Below are 18,217 nucleotides of genomic sequence, written 5' to 3' on the forward strand. Positions count from 1 at the left end.
CCGGAGCACCCATGCACGGTTATGATTTGAAATTGTCAAGCCAGACAGGGCATCCCTACTTGGCACGCATGCCTGCAAGCAGCTGAACCTTGTGCAGCGGGTTTACATAACAACATCCTCCAATGTGGATCTTCAGGCCGGCATTGACGACATCCTCGCTCAGTATCCGGATGTGTTCGATGGGATGGGTACGCTGCCATATCAATACAAGATTCTGCTACGACCTGATGCCAAGCCAGTGTTCCACGCACCACGCTGGGTTCCGGCTCCACTGAGCGAGTGCCTGAAGGCACAGCTCAAGGATCTTCAGCAACAGGGCATCATTTCCAAGATATCCGAACCGACTGACTGGGTCAGCTCAATGGTATGTGTTAGAAAGCCTTCGGGAGACCTGCGCATCTGCATTGATCCCAAGGATCTCAATAAGAATATAATGCGTGAACACTACCCCATCCCGAAGCGGGTGGAACTCACCAGTGAGATGGCACACGCACATTTTTTCACCAAGTTAGATGTGTCACATGAATTTTGGCAAATCCAGCTGCACAAGTCCAGCAGACGGCTCTGCACCTTCAACACACCGTTTGGCAGATACTGCTATAATCGCATGCCGTTTGGCATTGTCTCGGCATCGGCGATTTTCCATCGCATCATGGAGCAGATGATGGAGGGCATTGAAGGGGTTCGTGTGTACATAGATGATATCATCATATGGTCCATGACCCCTGAAAAGCATGTTTCCCGTTTCCAGCAGGTATTCCGCTGTGTCCATGTCAATGGCCTGAAGCTGAACAGGTCCAAATGTTGCTTCGGCATGTCGGCACTCAAGTTCCGAGGTGACCAGTTCTCTCAGCAGGGCGTGCGCCCGGACACAGACAATGTCAAGGCCATCGAAGCCATCGAAGCCATGAAGGTCTCTGAAGACAAGAAGGCGGTGTTGTGCTTCCTGGGCATGGTCAATTTTCTGGGCAAGTTCATCCCAAACATGATCTCATACACCACGGCCCTACGAAACCTGGTGAGAAAGTCCACTGCCTTTGAGGAAGGCAGCACATCAGGCAGAGTGGTTGGAGCTGAAAGCCAAGCTCACCACTGCACCCGTCTTGGCATTTTTCGACCCAGACAGGGAGACAAAGATTTCAACAGATGCGAGCCAGGATGGCATCGGTGCGGTGCTGCTTCAACACAATGACACTTCATCCTGGGCCCCGGTAACCTACGCATCGAGGCCATGATGCCCACAGGAACAAGGTATGTGCAAATAGAGAAGGAATGCCTGAGTCTTCTCACTGGCATTCTCAAGTTTCACGACTATGTCTACGGCCTGCCGACATTCACTGTCGAGATGAATCATAGGCCTCTGGTCCACATTATCCACAAGGACCTGAACGACATGACTCCTCGGTTGCAACGCATCCTCCTCAAACTCAGAAGGTAAGGCTTTGACATAGTGTACACTCCTGGCAAGGAGCTCATCATTGCTGATGCATTGTCCCGCTCCATCACATCGCCTAGTGAACCGCTGGAAATCACCCGGCAGATCGAATCACAGGTGCAGCTGTGTGCTAGCACCCAACCGGCGTCTGATGAGAAGGTGGTTTGTACCCGCGAGGAGATAGCCAAAGACCCCCTCTTGCAGCATTTCAGGCACAACCTCGTCAAAGGCTGGCAGAAAGGGTAGTGCCCTCAATTTTACAACGTAAAGGACGACCTGATGGTGATTGATGGTATCATCCTCAAGCTGGACCAGATTGTCATAGCACTCAGTCTCCAGAGCTTGGTGCTCCGCCAAATTCATGAGGGACACCTGGGCGTCGAGAAGTGCAGACGCAGAGCCAGGCAGGCTGTCTACTGGCCCGGTATTAGCCAGGACATCTCGAACATGGTCCTCAACTGTGCGACCTGTCAACGCTTCCAGCCAGCGTAGAGCAAGGAGACGCTCCAGCAGCATTAAATCAAGACCTCCCCATGGTCCAAGATTGGCATCGACCTCTTTTGTGCGAATGGTCGTGACTACGTGTTGATTATTGACTATTTCTCCGACTACCCTGAAGTTGTGAAGCTCTCAGACCTCACATCTTGGACCGTCATCAAGGCCTGTAAGGAGACATTCTCCAGGCACGATATCCCACTCATTGTCATGAGTGACAATGGCCTGTGCTTCAACAGCCACGAGTGGTCTACGTTTGCCAAGTCATACCATTTCAAACATGTCACTTCCAGTCCACACTATCCGCAGTCCAATGGGAAGGTTGAAAAAGGGGTGCACATTGTGAAACAGCTCATCTGCAAGGCTGCAGATTCTGCTTCTGACATCTACCTCGAGCTGCTTGCGTACAGGGCGACCCCACTGTCCACTGGCATGTTGCCGGCTCAACTCCTGATGAACAGGGACCTGCAGACGATACTTCCAGCCTTACAATTGCCCAACCTGGATCACCTCCCAGTGCTGCAGAAGGTGCAGCAGCTCTGAAACCAGCAAAAGCAGAGCCATGATGCTCATGCCACCGATTTGCCCGTGTTATCCCCGGCAGACACTGTCAGGATCAAGATACTGGTTCAATAAATCAGATTGAACTAACTTCAAGGTCTGGAGTATCTTTTTGTTAAAGCTGCATCCAGTTGCAGCCAGTGTTATCTCAGAGTACATAACACAACAGGTTAAAGGAGATCAGCAACACTTTTGGATTTATCCAAAAATTAATGGAAACACTATCAAGATGGACATGGATACTGGTGCTGCAGTATCCCTAATACCTGAGACAATCTCCAGTCAGGATCAAAAACATATACCTTTAAAATCAACAGATGCTGTCCTGAGGACATGTACCGAAGGAGTCGTACCATTGAAGAGATGCATCAAGGTCAATGTGGAAGTTAATGATTAAAAAACAGAGTTGCCTCTCTACATTGTCCAAGGAAACTTTCCAGCATTGTTTGGTAGATCGTGGTTGAGAGTGATAAAGCTCAAATGGGCCACTGTGAACCAACTCGTCGATTCTACGAATGATTTGCAACGATCTGCAACCAAGTATGCTGAGGTATTTGAAGAGTCACTTGGATTCATGACCGACAGTCAGTGTACCTAATTGCCTTTAAGCATGCACTGTATCCTATGTCATCTGGAAGAAGAACTTGAGAGGTTAATTGAGGCAAGAATCATTGAGCCCGTTACCACCAGTGATTGGGTAATGCCATTCATTCCTGTGTTAAAGAGGAATAGTTCAATAAGAATGTTAGGGCATTTCAAAACCACAATCAACCAGCATTGAGTGCTCTACCGCTTAACAAACATTTATTTGCTGGACTCTCAGGAGGCCAAAGATTTAGGAAAATAGATTGTTCTCAAGCATATCTTCAGATGAATGTGGCTGCAGTGTCACAATTGTTACTTACCATGACACATTAAGATATTTTTCGTTATTGAAGGCTTCCATTATGGATAACTTCAGCACCTGCTCTTTTTCTGAGATCAGTGGATCAAATTCTAAGTGAGCTACCTGGTATGCAATGTTACCTAGATGACATTATTATTACAGGTTCGAATTATGAAGAACATATAAGGAGTTTTGAAGCTACTCTTGCACATTTTCAAAATCACAATCTTCAAGTAAAGAAAGAAGTGTGGATTATAACATTGACAGAGGGGGTTTACATTAAGAAACAAAGAAGATGACTGAGATCCTAGAAGCTCCATGTCCACAGAACGTGATGCAGTTGAGGTCATTTTTAGGATTGCTCAATTATTATGGCAAGTTCATTCCTAATTTAGCAATGAGGCTAAAGCCATTCCATACTTTACTTTGTGTCAAATAAGCTTAACAATGGACCAAAGAATGTGAAAATACTTATCAAAATGTCAAAGAGATTTTAATGTAATCAATGTTATTGGTCCAATACAATTCAAAGCTGAGGTTACAGCTTGCTTGCAATGTATCACATTATGGGTTTGGCGCAGTTGTCTTGCACATAATACCCTCAGAAGAGGAACACCCAATTGCATTTGCCTCTGAACATTAACTAGCAACATGTCGAATGATGCTTAACTAGAAGAAGCTTTGAGTATCATTTACAGCGGAATAAGAATCCATCATTATCTTTATGGACCTCGTTTTAAACTTTTGACTGACCATCGACCCTAAGCTACAATCTTTGGGCTGTATAAGGGTATTCCTTCTTTAGCAGCTAGTCATTTATAAAAATGGTGTTTGATCTTGTCGGCACACGATTATGACATCCAGTATCGTCAGTCAGAGCAGCACACAAGTGCGGACGTTTATCCAGTCACTATAAGTCAAACAAGACCTGGAAGTCAAACAAGAACCTGATGAACATTTTATCACTCTCGTGTTGAAAATGAACCAGTAACTTCATTTCAAGTACAAAGCTATACAAACACCGATCCAGGAAGGTTATGGATATGATCCAACAAGGCACATTAACAAACGTGCACCAAAATAATCCAGACCTCAAACCCTACATCACAAGGTGACCTGAGTTGACAGTTCAGCGTTGAGTTCTGCTGTAGGGTTAGAGTGATAATTCCACTTATCTACGAAACAGAATCCTTGAACAACTACATGATGCCCAAATTAAGATGAAGCTTGGGTTATACCAATCCTGCACCACATTAAGTAATATTCAATCCCTGCAAACTTTCTGTCCATGGGAGTGACCTACAAAGTAATGGTAGAGAATTTATATTGACTATGCTGTACCACAAAGGGCATATGTTCTTAATGATGGTTGATGTACACTCAGTGTGGCCAGAAGCTGCAATCATGAAGTCCACTACAACTGAGAGACAATTGAGAGACCAGATGAGATATTCACAAGGTTCAGAAGGCCGGAGCAACTTGTAAGTGATAATGAGACTCAATTTACATCAACTGAGTTTGAAGATTATTTGAAGGGGATTAGTATCTGCCACAATAAATCTGCTCCACATCACCCAGCCACCAACGGGTTGGTCGAACACTTTGTGGATAGAGCCGAAGGTGGATAGGTCGAGCCCCAAGTTGATGGGAAGGTCGAGGATGGTGAGAGAGCTTGGAGGATTTATGGATTGAATGGGGATGGTGGATCCATTCAGGTTCAGAAACCCGGGAGGGAGGGAGTACTCATTCTTTTTGCACATGTACAAGGTGTATTCTAGAACTGATTTTTTTCGTGGTGAGGCGGGCAGTGCTGATGGGGGTCGTAGGGGCAGAATATGCGATGCATTAGCTGGATGTGAAGCTTAGTTCAGGGAAGGTAGAGAGGCCAGAGTAGAGGTTGGTTTCAGGACTTCTGGCAGACAAGGTATTTTGTGAGGTGAGTAGCGATTAGGAATTATTTGGAGCTGAATCAGAATGGGGAGGTGTTGGTAGCCACGTTCTGGGAAGCTTTGAAGTGGTGATCCAAGGTGAGATTACTTTGTTTAAGGGGAATAGGGCTAGGAGGAGGAGGGAGGAGCACTGACAGCTGTTGGACGAGATAGTGGAGGTGGACAGGGGATATTGGTCTGTAGGTTGGATGGGTGTGGGCCAGAGGTGTTCTCCGAGGACCGACAGATTTTGTGAAGGGTATGCAGCTCTGCAGCAACATTAGGAGGCTGTTGAATGTAGTTATGTCTCCATCAGGTGGCCAGGCACCGGAGGTTATTGTATCCATGTACACGGAAAATTTACTGTGTAGAAGAAGGCCATTCAGCCCACAGGGTCCGCACCGGCCCTTGCAAAGAGCATCCTATTTCAGCCTACACCTTCACCCTATCCCCTTCACCCTATCCCCACCACCCTACCTAACCTTTTTTGGACTCTAAGGGCAATTTAGCATGGCCAATCAATCTAACCTGCAAATCTTTGGACTGTGGGAGGAAACCAGAGCACCCGGAGGAAACCCACGCAGACACGGGGAGAACGTGCAGACGCTGCACAGACAGTGACCCAAGCTGGGAATCGAACCTGGGACCTGGAGCTGTGAAGCAACAGTGTTAACCACTATGCTATCGTGCTGCCCATACTTGCTCAAAATTCTGAGTAGTTTTGGGTTTGGACCGACATTTGTGGCTTGTGTGCTTCATTTGCATGCATCCCCAGTGGTAAGCGTGCATATGAATGAGACAAGTTCAGGGTATTTTGGGCTGCATCGGGGAACAAGGAGTGGTGCCCGCTGACGCCATTGTTATTTTTGCTGGTGATTGAGCCCTTGGTGATGGCACTTCGGGGATCGGCTAGTGGTGTGGAATTGTGAGGGGGGCAGTGAGCATCAGGTGTCGTTGTACACAGACAACTTGCTATTGTTTGTGTTGGATCCGCTTGAGAGAATGGGGAGGATTATGGGCATGCTGGAGAGGTTTGGGGCCTTCTTTGCATACAAGCTGAATGTGGGAAAGAGGGAGGTGTTCCTGGTGAATGTGGCGGAGCGGGGGGGGCTAGTTTGGGGATACTGCCGTTTAAGGTGGCAAAAGAGCGATTTAGGTTTTTGGGGATTCAGGTGACGCATGAGTGGGCCACGATGGACAGGTGGAACTTGACAGCATTAGTGGAGAAGTTTAAGAGGGATCTCAAGAGGTGGGATGCTTTACACTTGACGTTAGCAGGCGAGTGCAGGTGGTAAAGATAAATGTGTTGCCAAGATTCCGGTTTGTCTTTCTGACCCTCCTGATCTTTCTCCCTCAAGCCTTCTTACGGAGGGTGGAGGCCCTGATTTCAGAGTTTATATGGCAAGCAAAGGTACTGAGGGTGAAGTGGATGCTTCTACTGAGGCAGAGTCAGAAAGGGGTGTTGGCACTCCCGAAGCTGATGTATAATTAATGGGCTGCGAATGTGGAGAAGGTGAGGCGTTATAGGGAGGGGGAGGGGCAGAGTAGATCAGTTTGGAGGACGAGCCTGAGGGCCCTGGTGATGACCCCTTTGCCATTCACAGAAATTACACAGAACAGTACAGCACAGAACAGGCCCTTCGGCCCTCGATGTTGTGCCGAGCAATGATCACCCTACTTAAACCCATGTAACCCGTATACCCGTAACCCAACAGTCCCCCCCCATTAACCTTACACTACGGGCAATTTATCATGGCCACTCCACCTAACCCGCACATCTTTGGACTGTGGGAGGAAACCGGAGCACCCGGAGGAAACCCACGCACACACGGGGAGGACGTGCAGACTCCACACAGACAGTGACCCAGCCGGGAATCGAACCTGGGACTCTGGAGCTGTGAAGCATTGATGCTAACCACCATGCTACCGTGAGGCCCCTCACCTCCGCCACATTCACCAGGAACACCTCCCTCTTTCCCACATTCAGCTTGTATGCAAAGAAGGCCCCAAACCTCTCCAGCATGCCCATAATCCTCCCCATTCTCTCAAGCGGATCCAACACAAACAATAGCAAGTTGTCTGTGTACAACGACACCTGATGCTCACTGCCCCCCTCACAATTCCACACCACTAGCCGATCCCCGAAGTGCCATCACCAAGGGCTCAATCACCAGCAAAAATAAAGTTCGCCCTAGGAAAATATACAGGGAGTCCGGTGGTGCAGTTGACTATCCGGATAGGGAACTAGTTGAGGAGGCATTTCAGTTGGATACATTTTGGTGCTGACACCACTGTGTGGGAACCACAGGTTTAAGCTGGGGGGGGGGGATGGATGGGATGTATGAGAAGTGGAGGGAGGCAGGGCTGGAGCAGGTTAGGAGAAGTTAGCAGGACCGGACGAGCTGTGAGAGAGGTTTGCCGAAGGATAGTGAGTTTAGGAATATGCAGGTGCAGGACTTTGCGTGGAAGGAGTGGCAGACATTCCCCCAGCTACCGGAGTACACGTTATTGGAGCAACGTCTGCTCCCTAACGATCTGAGAGAGGATAGGACTGGGGACAGGGGGAGCAGGGCAAGGGACAGTTGGTGAAGATAAAACGTAAGTGCGAGGAGAAGTTGGGGAGGGAAATAGGTTGGAGTCTCTGATGTGAGGTGATATAGTGAGTGAACTCAACCTCCTCCTCTGCAAGGATGAGCTTAATACAGTTCATGGTGGTGCACAGGGTACACATGATTCGGGCAAGGATGAGTGGGTTCTTCCAGGCAGTGTCCGACGCGTGTAGGAAGTGTGGGCGGGGGCCGGCAAATCATGCTCACATGTTCTGGGGTTGTGAGTGCTGGAGAACTTTTGGGAGGCAGTGTTTTGGACATTATCCAAGCTAGTGGGAGCTGAGGTCAGGCCGGACGTTATGGTGGCGATCTTTGGAGTTTCCGAAGGAGCCAGAGCTGCTGGAGGGGAAGGGGCCGATGTAGTGGTCTTTGCCTCTCTGATTGCCCGGCGAAGGATCCTATTGACTTGACAGTCGGATACACTACCGGGGATGGCCGCCTGGCTGGGGGCTTCTACGACTTTCTCCGGCTGGAGAAAATTAAGTTCGAGTTGAGAGGGTCAGAAGAAGTTTAGCGGTGTGGTGGAGGCTGTTCATTACTTTAATTGAGGATCTGTTTGTCGCAGGGCATGAGGGGGAATTAAAAGGGGAAGAACTGTATAAACTGTTAACTATGGTTTGATGGATTGTGTATTTTGTTGACGTTGTGTATGTTTGGAATAAAATATCTTTAAAAAAAACAGTTGCGCCTCATTCAAAAAGGTGCAAGGGTTCTAACAGTAAATCTATCAGCGTAAAAGAGGACGTTTATGCTGATTCACTAATTGCATAAATTGCAATCTGGGGAAACATCAAAAGCGCACCAACTGAAGGAATGTATTATCAGTGACAGCAACTTGTGGATTTCTGTTTTACTCTGCACTTATAAGAACTCCAAAGTTGCTGTCAGTTCCAGTGGAATATTGATGATGGTTTTGCCATCATTACGACGACAAAATGCAGGCCAATGTTTCAGAGTCAATGCCAAGAGTTTCATGTCCAGAAACTCATTTACTCGTGATTCATTTTCACAATTATGTAACCAATAATCCTCTCAGTTTTGGGAGACAAATATGTAATTTTTGTAATATCCCAAAATCATGTCACAAGAAATCAAGTAAATTATAGCCAACTGAAAAATATATTAGTTGCAGTGATACGTATTTCAGGTTTATTTTAAAAAAGAATGATTACTGAAGAAATGCCTTTCTTTAAGTTAGGGACATGTTTCATTTAAAATGTTCCAGATATTGCCTATTAGATTGCCAAAAGCAAATATATCTATTAAAGTATGGTTACATCTCAAAATGGAAACGATTAGCTATTTTATGTCATTAAAAGGACAATACTGAAGGAACTGACAACATCATATGCCAATAGATTGTGGTAATAATTCTTGTAGAAATTCTACAAGGAATTTTATCCCTCAATATTTCTTTCTTTAAAGATGAACAGACAGGTCATGTCTAACCGTAATCTTCAAAAGCAACAATTAGTTTTGAAACTTTTAATGATATTTTTCTCAGTAAAGCCGCAGATAATACCCAGTAGGCATAATAAATGACAGGATAAACATGATTTCTACTAGACTATTGATATTTCAGGATTTTCTAAGAGTCCCACTGCAGCCAATCAAGTGATCAAAATGAAATACTTAGTTCCAGTGTTGAAAAGTATAAAAGAAGGAAACAACTGAAAATGTCATTAAGGTGACAGATCATTTGTGTTTTTTATGAAAGCGTTTCTGAGTGATTTATCAGATACATTTTTATAACAAGTTGGAGACCAAGCGTATTGTTCTGTCAGTACAGTGTTTATGCCGAGATTTATACTTACACTTATTACAAATATATTACTTTATTAAGAAAGCAAGAAGGAAGCCTCTTTTTTCATCTTTTCTTAATATTCTGTTACACTTGGTCACATTAAAATAACATTCCAGTATCACTTCTTGCTCATCACTTTCAATTTTTCCCCGAAGACGACAGAAAATTGACCATACCAGGAAGTGGCAATGGTAGTGCTCCACTCTAGCAATGATATAGTTTCCCTCACAGAGCCATTTATGCTGACCCACTTGCAATAAAATCATGTTAGAACAAATGGATTACTTCCTGCAGTGAAAACTACTGGAATTTGAGTTGATCACAATGCCCATTTACACAGAGCTATAAACATTTTCTTTGGACTTTCTTCAGCTGGAAGAAACGTCTTGTAATTCGTGGCGTGGGTCGGGCGTGGCGGGGGGGGGGGGGGGGGGGGGGGGGGAATAGTGGGAGGGCGTGAATTCTCCCACCCGGCGTGGGGGGTGGAGAATTGTGCCCATAATCTACTACATTTCTGTGCTGCAAATGAAGGATCTTTAGAATAGGGACTGCAACAGGGTGTTTGCTAGGTCTTTCAAACTCAGTCTCCTTATCAGGGTACACGTCTGTTGATTTGTGGAAGCTAACTGTTTTTCATTCCTGACAAACTCCAGTGATTTAAATGTAGTGGCCTGCTCTCCTTCCTTAGATAAACATGACAACTAGTGTTTTTAGATATCGTCCATGCAGATTGCATTTTAATAAAAACTATGTATTATCTTTGTTACAAACCTCACTTCTTGAATGCATTCTGCTTGGCTGGGTATCAATCTATAAACCAATATCAGTAAAATAATGTCTGCAAGTGTTTTTCTTTCTAAATGAGGGTCAACATTGTAATAACCTGCACGGGACACACAGGGCGGGTTTGATTGTTTTCTCCATGTGGTTCGAGGAACATGTGCTCCCCCACTAACTACCGGGCTGATAACCATGTTCTATACAATGTCAGCCAGGTAGGAGCCGACAGAGAGAGAGGACCCGGTGAGATTTAACCTGGACCCTTGTAAATAGTGCGTTCTTATAAATAAATGTCTTCTACTCGGCTGACTCCCCATACCTTTATTAAACTGGTGACCAGGATAAACTGGAACTCTGCAACTCTGCCACCTACACCGCCTCTCAGTGACTTTGCTTTTCCTAGGACTAAGGAAGGGTGCTAAATATTTCACTATGCCTTTATTTGGTCGCTAGACAATAATCTTATCGATGGTCTGCAGAGCGCACATGTTCACTGTAGTTAGGAGCCGGATACAGTATAATTTGACTCGCTCATCGCGCTGATGGGGAATAATTTCAACCTGACTCCGTCCATCATCGTGCAAAGGTAAAGATCCAATACAGCGGAGAGATCAGAAGGGGAGTCAGTTGCCGAGTACGTTTCCCGTTTGCAAAAATCTCTGAATGCTGAGAATATGGCGGTGTGTTGGCTGATATGCTCCATGACAGCTTGGTTTGCTATTAACAATCTCGAAATACAAAACAGTCTTCTAGGTGACGGTTCCTTAACATTCCAGCAGGCTTTGCAAATTTTGCTTTCACAAGAGAGTGCCGCCCCCTTCGCCGCCCTTCAGTGACTAGAACGGACCGCCGTGAAACTATAGGCCTGAGATCTCGGGGCCCTAGACTGCAGCGCACGTTCTCTCCAGATTCAGGAGGTGCTGACTCCATCCCTGCGACAAGTGTGGACAGAAGTGTTGCCAAAACCACCGGCAGCGTGATGGACAGTGCCTTGACTGCCTGGGACAAGGTAGGCATTGGCCGTACATTCCAAATTTGGCGACAATCCTGGAACCCCGTCATTTTCCCCTGCAGAAAGGTTGGCTTTGGGGCGATAAACAGGAGGCTGCTTTCCGGCTAATGAAGTGGACATTGGTTTCGTCAAGAGTACTGACCCATTTCGACGCAACTGGGCCTGTGGATCTGACATGCTATGCATCGCTGTACAGCATTGGCGCTGACCTCTCCCATCGGATGGGTGATGGCCATGACCGTCCGATAGCTTTTGTCTCCAAGCTAATAACAGCCACGGAGCATAACTATGAGCACAAAGAGAAAGACGGTCAGGCTGTCGTGGTTGGAGTGAAACATTTTCATCAGTACATTTACGGCCTTCATTTTTTCATAGCTAACAATCATAAACCATTGCTTGGACTGTTTCACGAAGGTAAGACAGTACCGCTGATCATGTCAGCCTGGATCCAGAGGTGGGCTCTGCTATTGGCTGCGTACCAGTATTCTTTCGAACACCGCCCGGAACGCTGATAGCAAATTCAGATGCCTTGAGTCGTCTTCCCTTGCCCATAATTTTGAAGGATCCGCCCATGGCCGACATAATTGTTGCAGTCCTAAATTTCATGGACACTCTGCCCCTGACAGCTTTCTGTATCTGTGAGTGGACACAATACGGTCCGGTGCTAGTTGAGGTGTGACATTTGGTTTTATCCGGTGGACTACGATGACAGCTTCCAGTGAGTTAAGGCTTTTTCCACCAAGGTGTTGGAATTGACCTTTGAAAACAGTATCCTCTTGTGGGGCATGCGAGTCATCATCCCTGAAAAAGGGAGAGCACTGGTTCTGAAGGACCTTCACGCAGCACATCTGGGTGTCTCCAAGATGAACATGCTGGCCAAGACTTATGTCCGGTGGGCAGGTATCAACGCGGAGCTTGAACTGTTAGCCCAGTGCTGCCCTGTTTGTCGAGACAACCAAAGCTTCCGTCAGTGTGCCTTTGCCACCCGTGGGAGTGACCTTGAAGTACCTGGGCTCGTGTTCATGTGGACTTCGCTGACCCATTTTTAGGATCCACGTTTATCATTTTGGTTAATGCGCACTCAAAGTGGCTGGAGGACCACAAAATGGCATTCATCATCTCCGCGTAACCATTGAACAATTACGCACCTGTTGTTTCGGTTTACCAGAGGTGCTCGTTACCAAACAACAGGGCCTCGTTTACTCGTGAGGAGTTCACTGCATTCGCAAAAACAAATGGCTTTGCCATGTTCACACTGCTCCTTATGACCCAGCATCGAATAGACTGGTGGAGCATGGCATACAGACAGTGAAGTGGGGCCTAAAGAAACAATCCACAGGTTCAATGGAAACCTGGCTGGCACGTTTTCTGTTCTCATATAGAATGACACCTCATGCTGTGACTGGGGTGGCCCCGGCCAAAATGTTAATAGGTCTCCGACTCCGGACTTGGTTGGATTGGTTGCTCCTCGACATTGTCACAAAAGTACGCCGCACATAAGATTTACAAGGGTGTTGCCCGACCAGACGTCGTCTTCTATGATGCTTCGCATCCGACGAGGCGGTCCAGCCCATAAATTTGGTGAAGATCCTTGCTGGCTTCCAGGGGTTGCTGTCCATCAAACCGGTCCCATATCATACCAGGTCCATGTTCAAGGTGAGCTCATGAAGCATCACCTCGATCACCTCCATGCCCAGCAGTCCGCCACTCGGGAACCTCCTCAAGGGCACTCCACCCCAGTCCTGTTGGTGGCTCCGGTTCCAAAGCCTGTGCATCTGGCTCCATCATCTTTTTCTTGTGACACCGATATGCCTGATGTCTGATTCCGATATGGATCTCTGGGGTCTCTGACTCGGGCGTCGTCGCTCGACCATCTTCGGAGGGCTCTCTGCCCAGATGGTCCAGCTGCAAACATCGCTCTCCTGCTCGCCTTGTGCCGGCTGATCCAGTCCCAGCACCAGGCAACGATGTGCCAAAGCCAAAGCATCTATGTTATCCACCGCCCACCGAGACCGCGTGGGTTTCTTCTGTTCCTTCCTTGTCACCGGTGTATTTAACTTCTTCTTCTTCATATACTCCCGTCTTCATTATGCTCATCATTCCCTGTGGGGGTCTTCAGACTTTGGGGGGAGGAGTGTAATAACCTGCATGGGACACACAGGGCGGGATCAATTGTTCTCCCCATGTGTCTTGAGGAGTATGAGCTCTCCTGCTAACTACGGGGCTGATAACCATGTTGTACACAAGGTCAGCCAGAGAGAGAGGACTCAGTGGGGTTTAACTGGGCACCTTGTAAATAGCAAGTTCTTATAAATAAATGTCTTATTTTGTTTACTCGAGCGATTCCCCTCGCCTTTATTAATATCATATGTGCTGCATTTGAAAAATCATACACAGCTGAATGCTAACTAGTATTAGCATCGCATATGACTTTTCATCTGATGTCAATTTTAATGCATCTGTGGAAAGAGAAACAAAATTAATGTTTCAGGTAAATAACTTGAATGTCCAGCAACCTCAAAAGATAACTCTGTTTCTTTCTCCACAGCTGCTGCAAGACCTGCTGAGTGCTTCCAGCATTTTCTGTTTTGAGTTCTGATTTCCAGCATCTGCAGTATGCTACTTTTATAACACTGATACTGCTGTCTGTCTTCACAGCAGAAAACACAAGTATCCCAAAAGCTAAGAGGAGTGATGAAATTAAGGAAATTAATATCAACATAGAAAATGTATTAGGGGCAGCAGGGTAGCATAGTGGTTAGCATAAATGCTTCACAGCTCCAGGGTCCCAGGTTCGATTCCCGGCTGGGTCACTGTCTGTGTGGAGTCTGCACGTCCTCCCCCTGTGTGCGTGGGTTTCCTCCGGGTGCTCCGGTTTCCTCCCACAGTCCAAAGATGTGCGGGTTAGGTGGATTGGCCATGCTAAATTGCCCGTAGTGTCCTAATAAAAGTAAGGTTAAGGGGGGGGTTGTTGGGTTACGGGTATAGGGTGGATACGTGGGTTTGAGTAGGGTGATCATGGCTCGGCACAACATTGAGGGCTGAAGGGCCTGTTCTGTGCTGTACTGTTCTATGTTCTATGTTCTAAACTTAAGGGACTAGAACCTTACGAATCCTCGGGCCTGATGGCCCACACCCTAGGGTTCTAAAAGCAATAGCTGCGGCGATAGTGCTACGATTTTCCAAATTTCCTGAGATTCGGCAATGGCCCTCATCAGACTGGAGGTGGCAAATGTTACAACACTTTTTAAGAAAGGAGTCAGAGGAAACAGTGAAGTAGAGGCTAGTTAGCTGAACATTATTTGTTGGGAAAATGGCGGAATCTATTATTAAGGAAATCTCAACAAATTAAATGCATCTGAATGAGGATATTGAACTTCAGGAATTGATTGTGCCAAATTCAATGATCATTGTGACTTAACATTCACTTGGGAATTGGCTATTTTACTGACTCTGTAGACATTTTGCTGTAGGTGAACTGATTATGTACTAAAATTATGCTGAGTTACTAAACAAAGTGGAATAATGTAGGTTCAGTAGAACTGGAATAGAAGTTTTTTCCTCCCTTCCATCCACTAATTGGGGTGAGTGTATTTAACATGGGGATAATGGCAGTTTGATATTTTGTAACTTGATCAACAAGCTGTTATTGCTTAATTGGTGGGAATGTTTTTTATAATGTTTGTGCTAACAAATGTCCAAATAAATCCTTTTCTAAATAACAATGCACTTTGAAAGGTAAAGGGCACGATCTAACAGCCCATCGCACTGTGCTTGTATCCAAGTGAGCTGGTTAGATCACAGGAGAGGCCGAAATTGGGAACTGCGCCGGGCACTGATTGTTTTCTGATCTAAACAGCCCCCTCCTGTTGGCGAGATCGGATCCCGCCGCAACATAGCGAGAAACCAATAATCACCAATTAAGGCCAATCTCCATCTCATTAACAGGAAAGGCCCCCTATCGAATGCCCCTCCATGATCTGACTGGCTCCCCAGTGAATGGTCACGCTTTAGCACACCTATTTAAAAACATGGAGCTTGTGCAATGGTTGCTGTAGGAATCGGAGGTGAGTAGCCAGCTTCTAAACTCGCCAATCAGCCTGGATACTGGAGACGTTAACACCACAGAGACAGCAGCCAACAATCAAACACCCAAAAGCTGGGCTTCAGCACTGGGGATAGCCCCGTGACCAGAGGATGGGTGTGTGGATCAGGAAGGGAACCTGCGCTTAGTCCAAGTAATGTTCCCGGCGGGGATCTGGGGTCCGGTGTCCCTGCTGTTGCTGGGGGTTCGTGTGCAGGGCGGGTCCCCCAGCACAATCAGCTCGTTAGATGGCACCCAGGGTGAAGGCTGGGACTGTAAGAGTGGGAAGACTTAGGGAACCCGAGGGTCCTGGTGTGGAAACAATAACTGATTACCAGCTCTTACCCTCTCCAATTCCTTTCAGTTATCACATGATGGATGCTATTCTAGACCCTCCAGCAGCTGCCCCAGCGGTGGGAGTGGCAGGCCAGGCAGACAGACATAGGAGAAGGCAGCAGTGTCGACAGAGGGTTGAGGTGGCAGCCCATGCTCAGGAGCCCTTCCCACATCCTGAGTCCACACCCCGGAGGGTCATCCGCTTTCTGGTGGTCTGCTGTGCCCTCCAGAACCTGGCACAGCAGCGGGGCGACGTGCTGGAGGTAGAGAAGGAGGAACATTTGGCCTCGTCTGAGGAGGATGAGGAGGAGGAGCTGGACCGTGAAGGGCTGGAAGACAAGCCTAGAGAGGATCTGTGGGAGCAGCTGGAGGATGGAGGTCAGGCGGTGGCGACGAGGGTCCGGCATGCCTGGAGGACCAGGGAGCCCTCAACCCCCCTCGCTTCTCACAAGACGTGGCTTCCTCCATCATCTCACCCCCCCCTCCCCTTCCCATCCACTATTGCCTCCCCAGCTGTCCTGTGTCGCCATCCCAATTCGCCTCTCCCTCACCCACCACCATTCCCTCACCTACCCATTTACTGCTCCCGCCCAGTTCAACCCTCCCAGGGTTTGTGTTCCATAACTCCACGGTGATGGCCTGTGACTGCACTGTCAGCAGGTCAATATACAAGGCAAGAGGGTGATGATAACACGCTGTGAGCTGATCTCTGGTGCTCATCAACGTTTATGTTAGATCTTGCCCAGAGTATTACTGGAACAGGACAACATGATTTTACCAAAGGAAATCCTGTTTTTGAGGAAGTAACTAATAGGTAATAATAATCTTTATTGGCACAAGTAGGCTTACATTAACACTGCAATGAAGTTACTGTGAAAAGTCCCTAGTCTCCACATTCCAGCACCTGTTCGGGTACGCAAAATGACAATTCAGAATGTCCAATTCACCTAGCAGCACGTCTTTCGGGACATGTGGGAGGAAACCAGAGCACCCGGAGGAAACACATGCAGGCACAGGGAGAACTTGCAGACTCCGCAGACAGTGACCCAAGCCAGGAATCGAACCTGGTATGGTGAAGCAACAGTACTAATGACTGTATAGCATACCTGGATTTCCAAAAGGCATTTAAGGAGCCACAGAAAATATTTTCGGCAAGATAAGAGCTCATGGAGCTTGGGTAATATTTTAGCACTGATAGAGGATTGGTTAACGGATAGAAAGCAGGGAGTGGGCATAAAGGGGCTTTTTCAATTGGGAGGCAGTGAATAGTGGAGAGCTGCAAGGATCAGAGATAGGCCCTCAGTGATTTATAATCTATTAATGACTTAAATGAAGAGACAAAGAGTAATACATCAAAGTTTGCTGATGATTTAAAAAAACAGGTGTATTTGAAGGGGACACAGAGAGGCTGCAAAGAACTGTAGACATATTAAGTATGGACGACTTCCGGCTGCGGCTATGCGGAGCTAAGCCGCATGTTCGGCAGCTCCCGCCAGGAACGGACTTTTGGGCTCTTATAAGGGCCCCCAGCAGTACTTGCTCGACGGTTCCCGACGTGGGAAGGTGTCTGCAGCGGATCCCCAGTGTGGTGGTATGATTTGCATACCTGTCTACCATTGGGGCAGAACACCGGCTTACCATTGGCCCTGGTCGGTCATGTGCCTCTCGACCGATTGGTCGAGAGGCTGAGTTAACCACGCCTCCTTGCCGAGGTATAAATAGTCAAACGCCCGGCGGTCGTCCATTTTATTGTAGACAACCGCAGGGCTAAGTTCTAGTTTATTAAAGCCTAACTTTTGTAAAGCAACTGGTCTCTCGTGCAATTGATGGCACATCACCCAGTGGTCTATGGTCTTGATCAGGAGCGGGGCCAGCAGAATAGCAAAGAAAAAGCGGGGGAAGAAAATCAAGATGGCGGCCGGCGGAGGCCTCGAGGGATAGAGGCAGTGGGCGCAGGTGCAGCAGGAGACTCTCCAGCGCTGTTTTCAGGAGCTCAAAGTGGAGCTGCTGGACTCGCTGAAGGCGAATACGGACAAGCTGCTGGCGACGCAGACAGCCCAGGGGCAGGAGATCCGGGAGCTCCGACAACAAGCCTCTGAAAGAGAGGATGAGGCCGCTGCCCTCGCGGTAAAGGTGGAGATGCACGAGGCGCTCCACAAGAAGTGGTAGGAGCGGTTCGAGGAGATGGAGAACCGGTCGAGGCGGAAACATTTGCGGATCCTGGGCCTCACGGAGGGGCTGGAGGGGTCAGACCTGGGGGCCTGTGTGGTCGTTTTGTTGAACTCGC

The 18,217-nt window shown here is 47.5% G+C and overlaps 1 protein-coding gene across 1 annotated transcript in view; it reads right to left on the minus strand.

The window, feature by feature from the left end:
* The window catches only part of LOC119970422 (golgin subfamily A member 4-like), a 529,556-nt gene that overhangs the window by 387,294 nt on the left and 124,045 nt on the right, over positions 1-18,217 (minus strand). The gene's annotated exons all lie outside the window — the stretch shown is intronic.

The sequence above is a fragment of the Scyliorhinus canicula genome, chromosome 8, assembly GCF_902713615.1.
Source record: "Scyliorhinus canicula chromosome 8, sScyCan1.1, whole genome shotgun sequence".
Classification (NCBI taxonomy): Eukaryota; Metazoa; Chordata; class Chondrichthyes; order Carcharhiniformes; family Scyliorhinidae; genus Scyliorhinus; species Scyliorhinus canicula.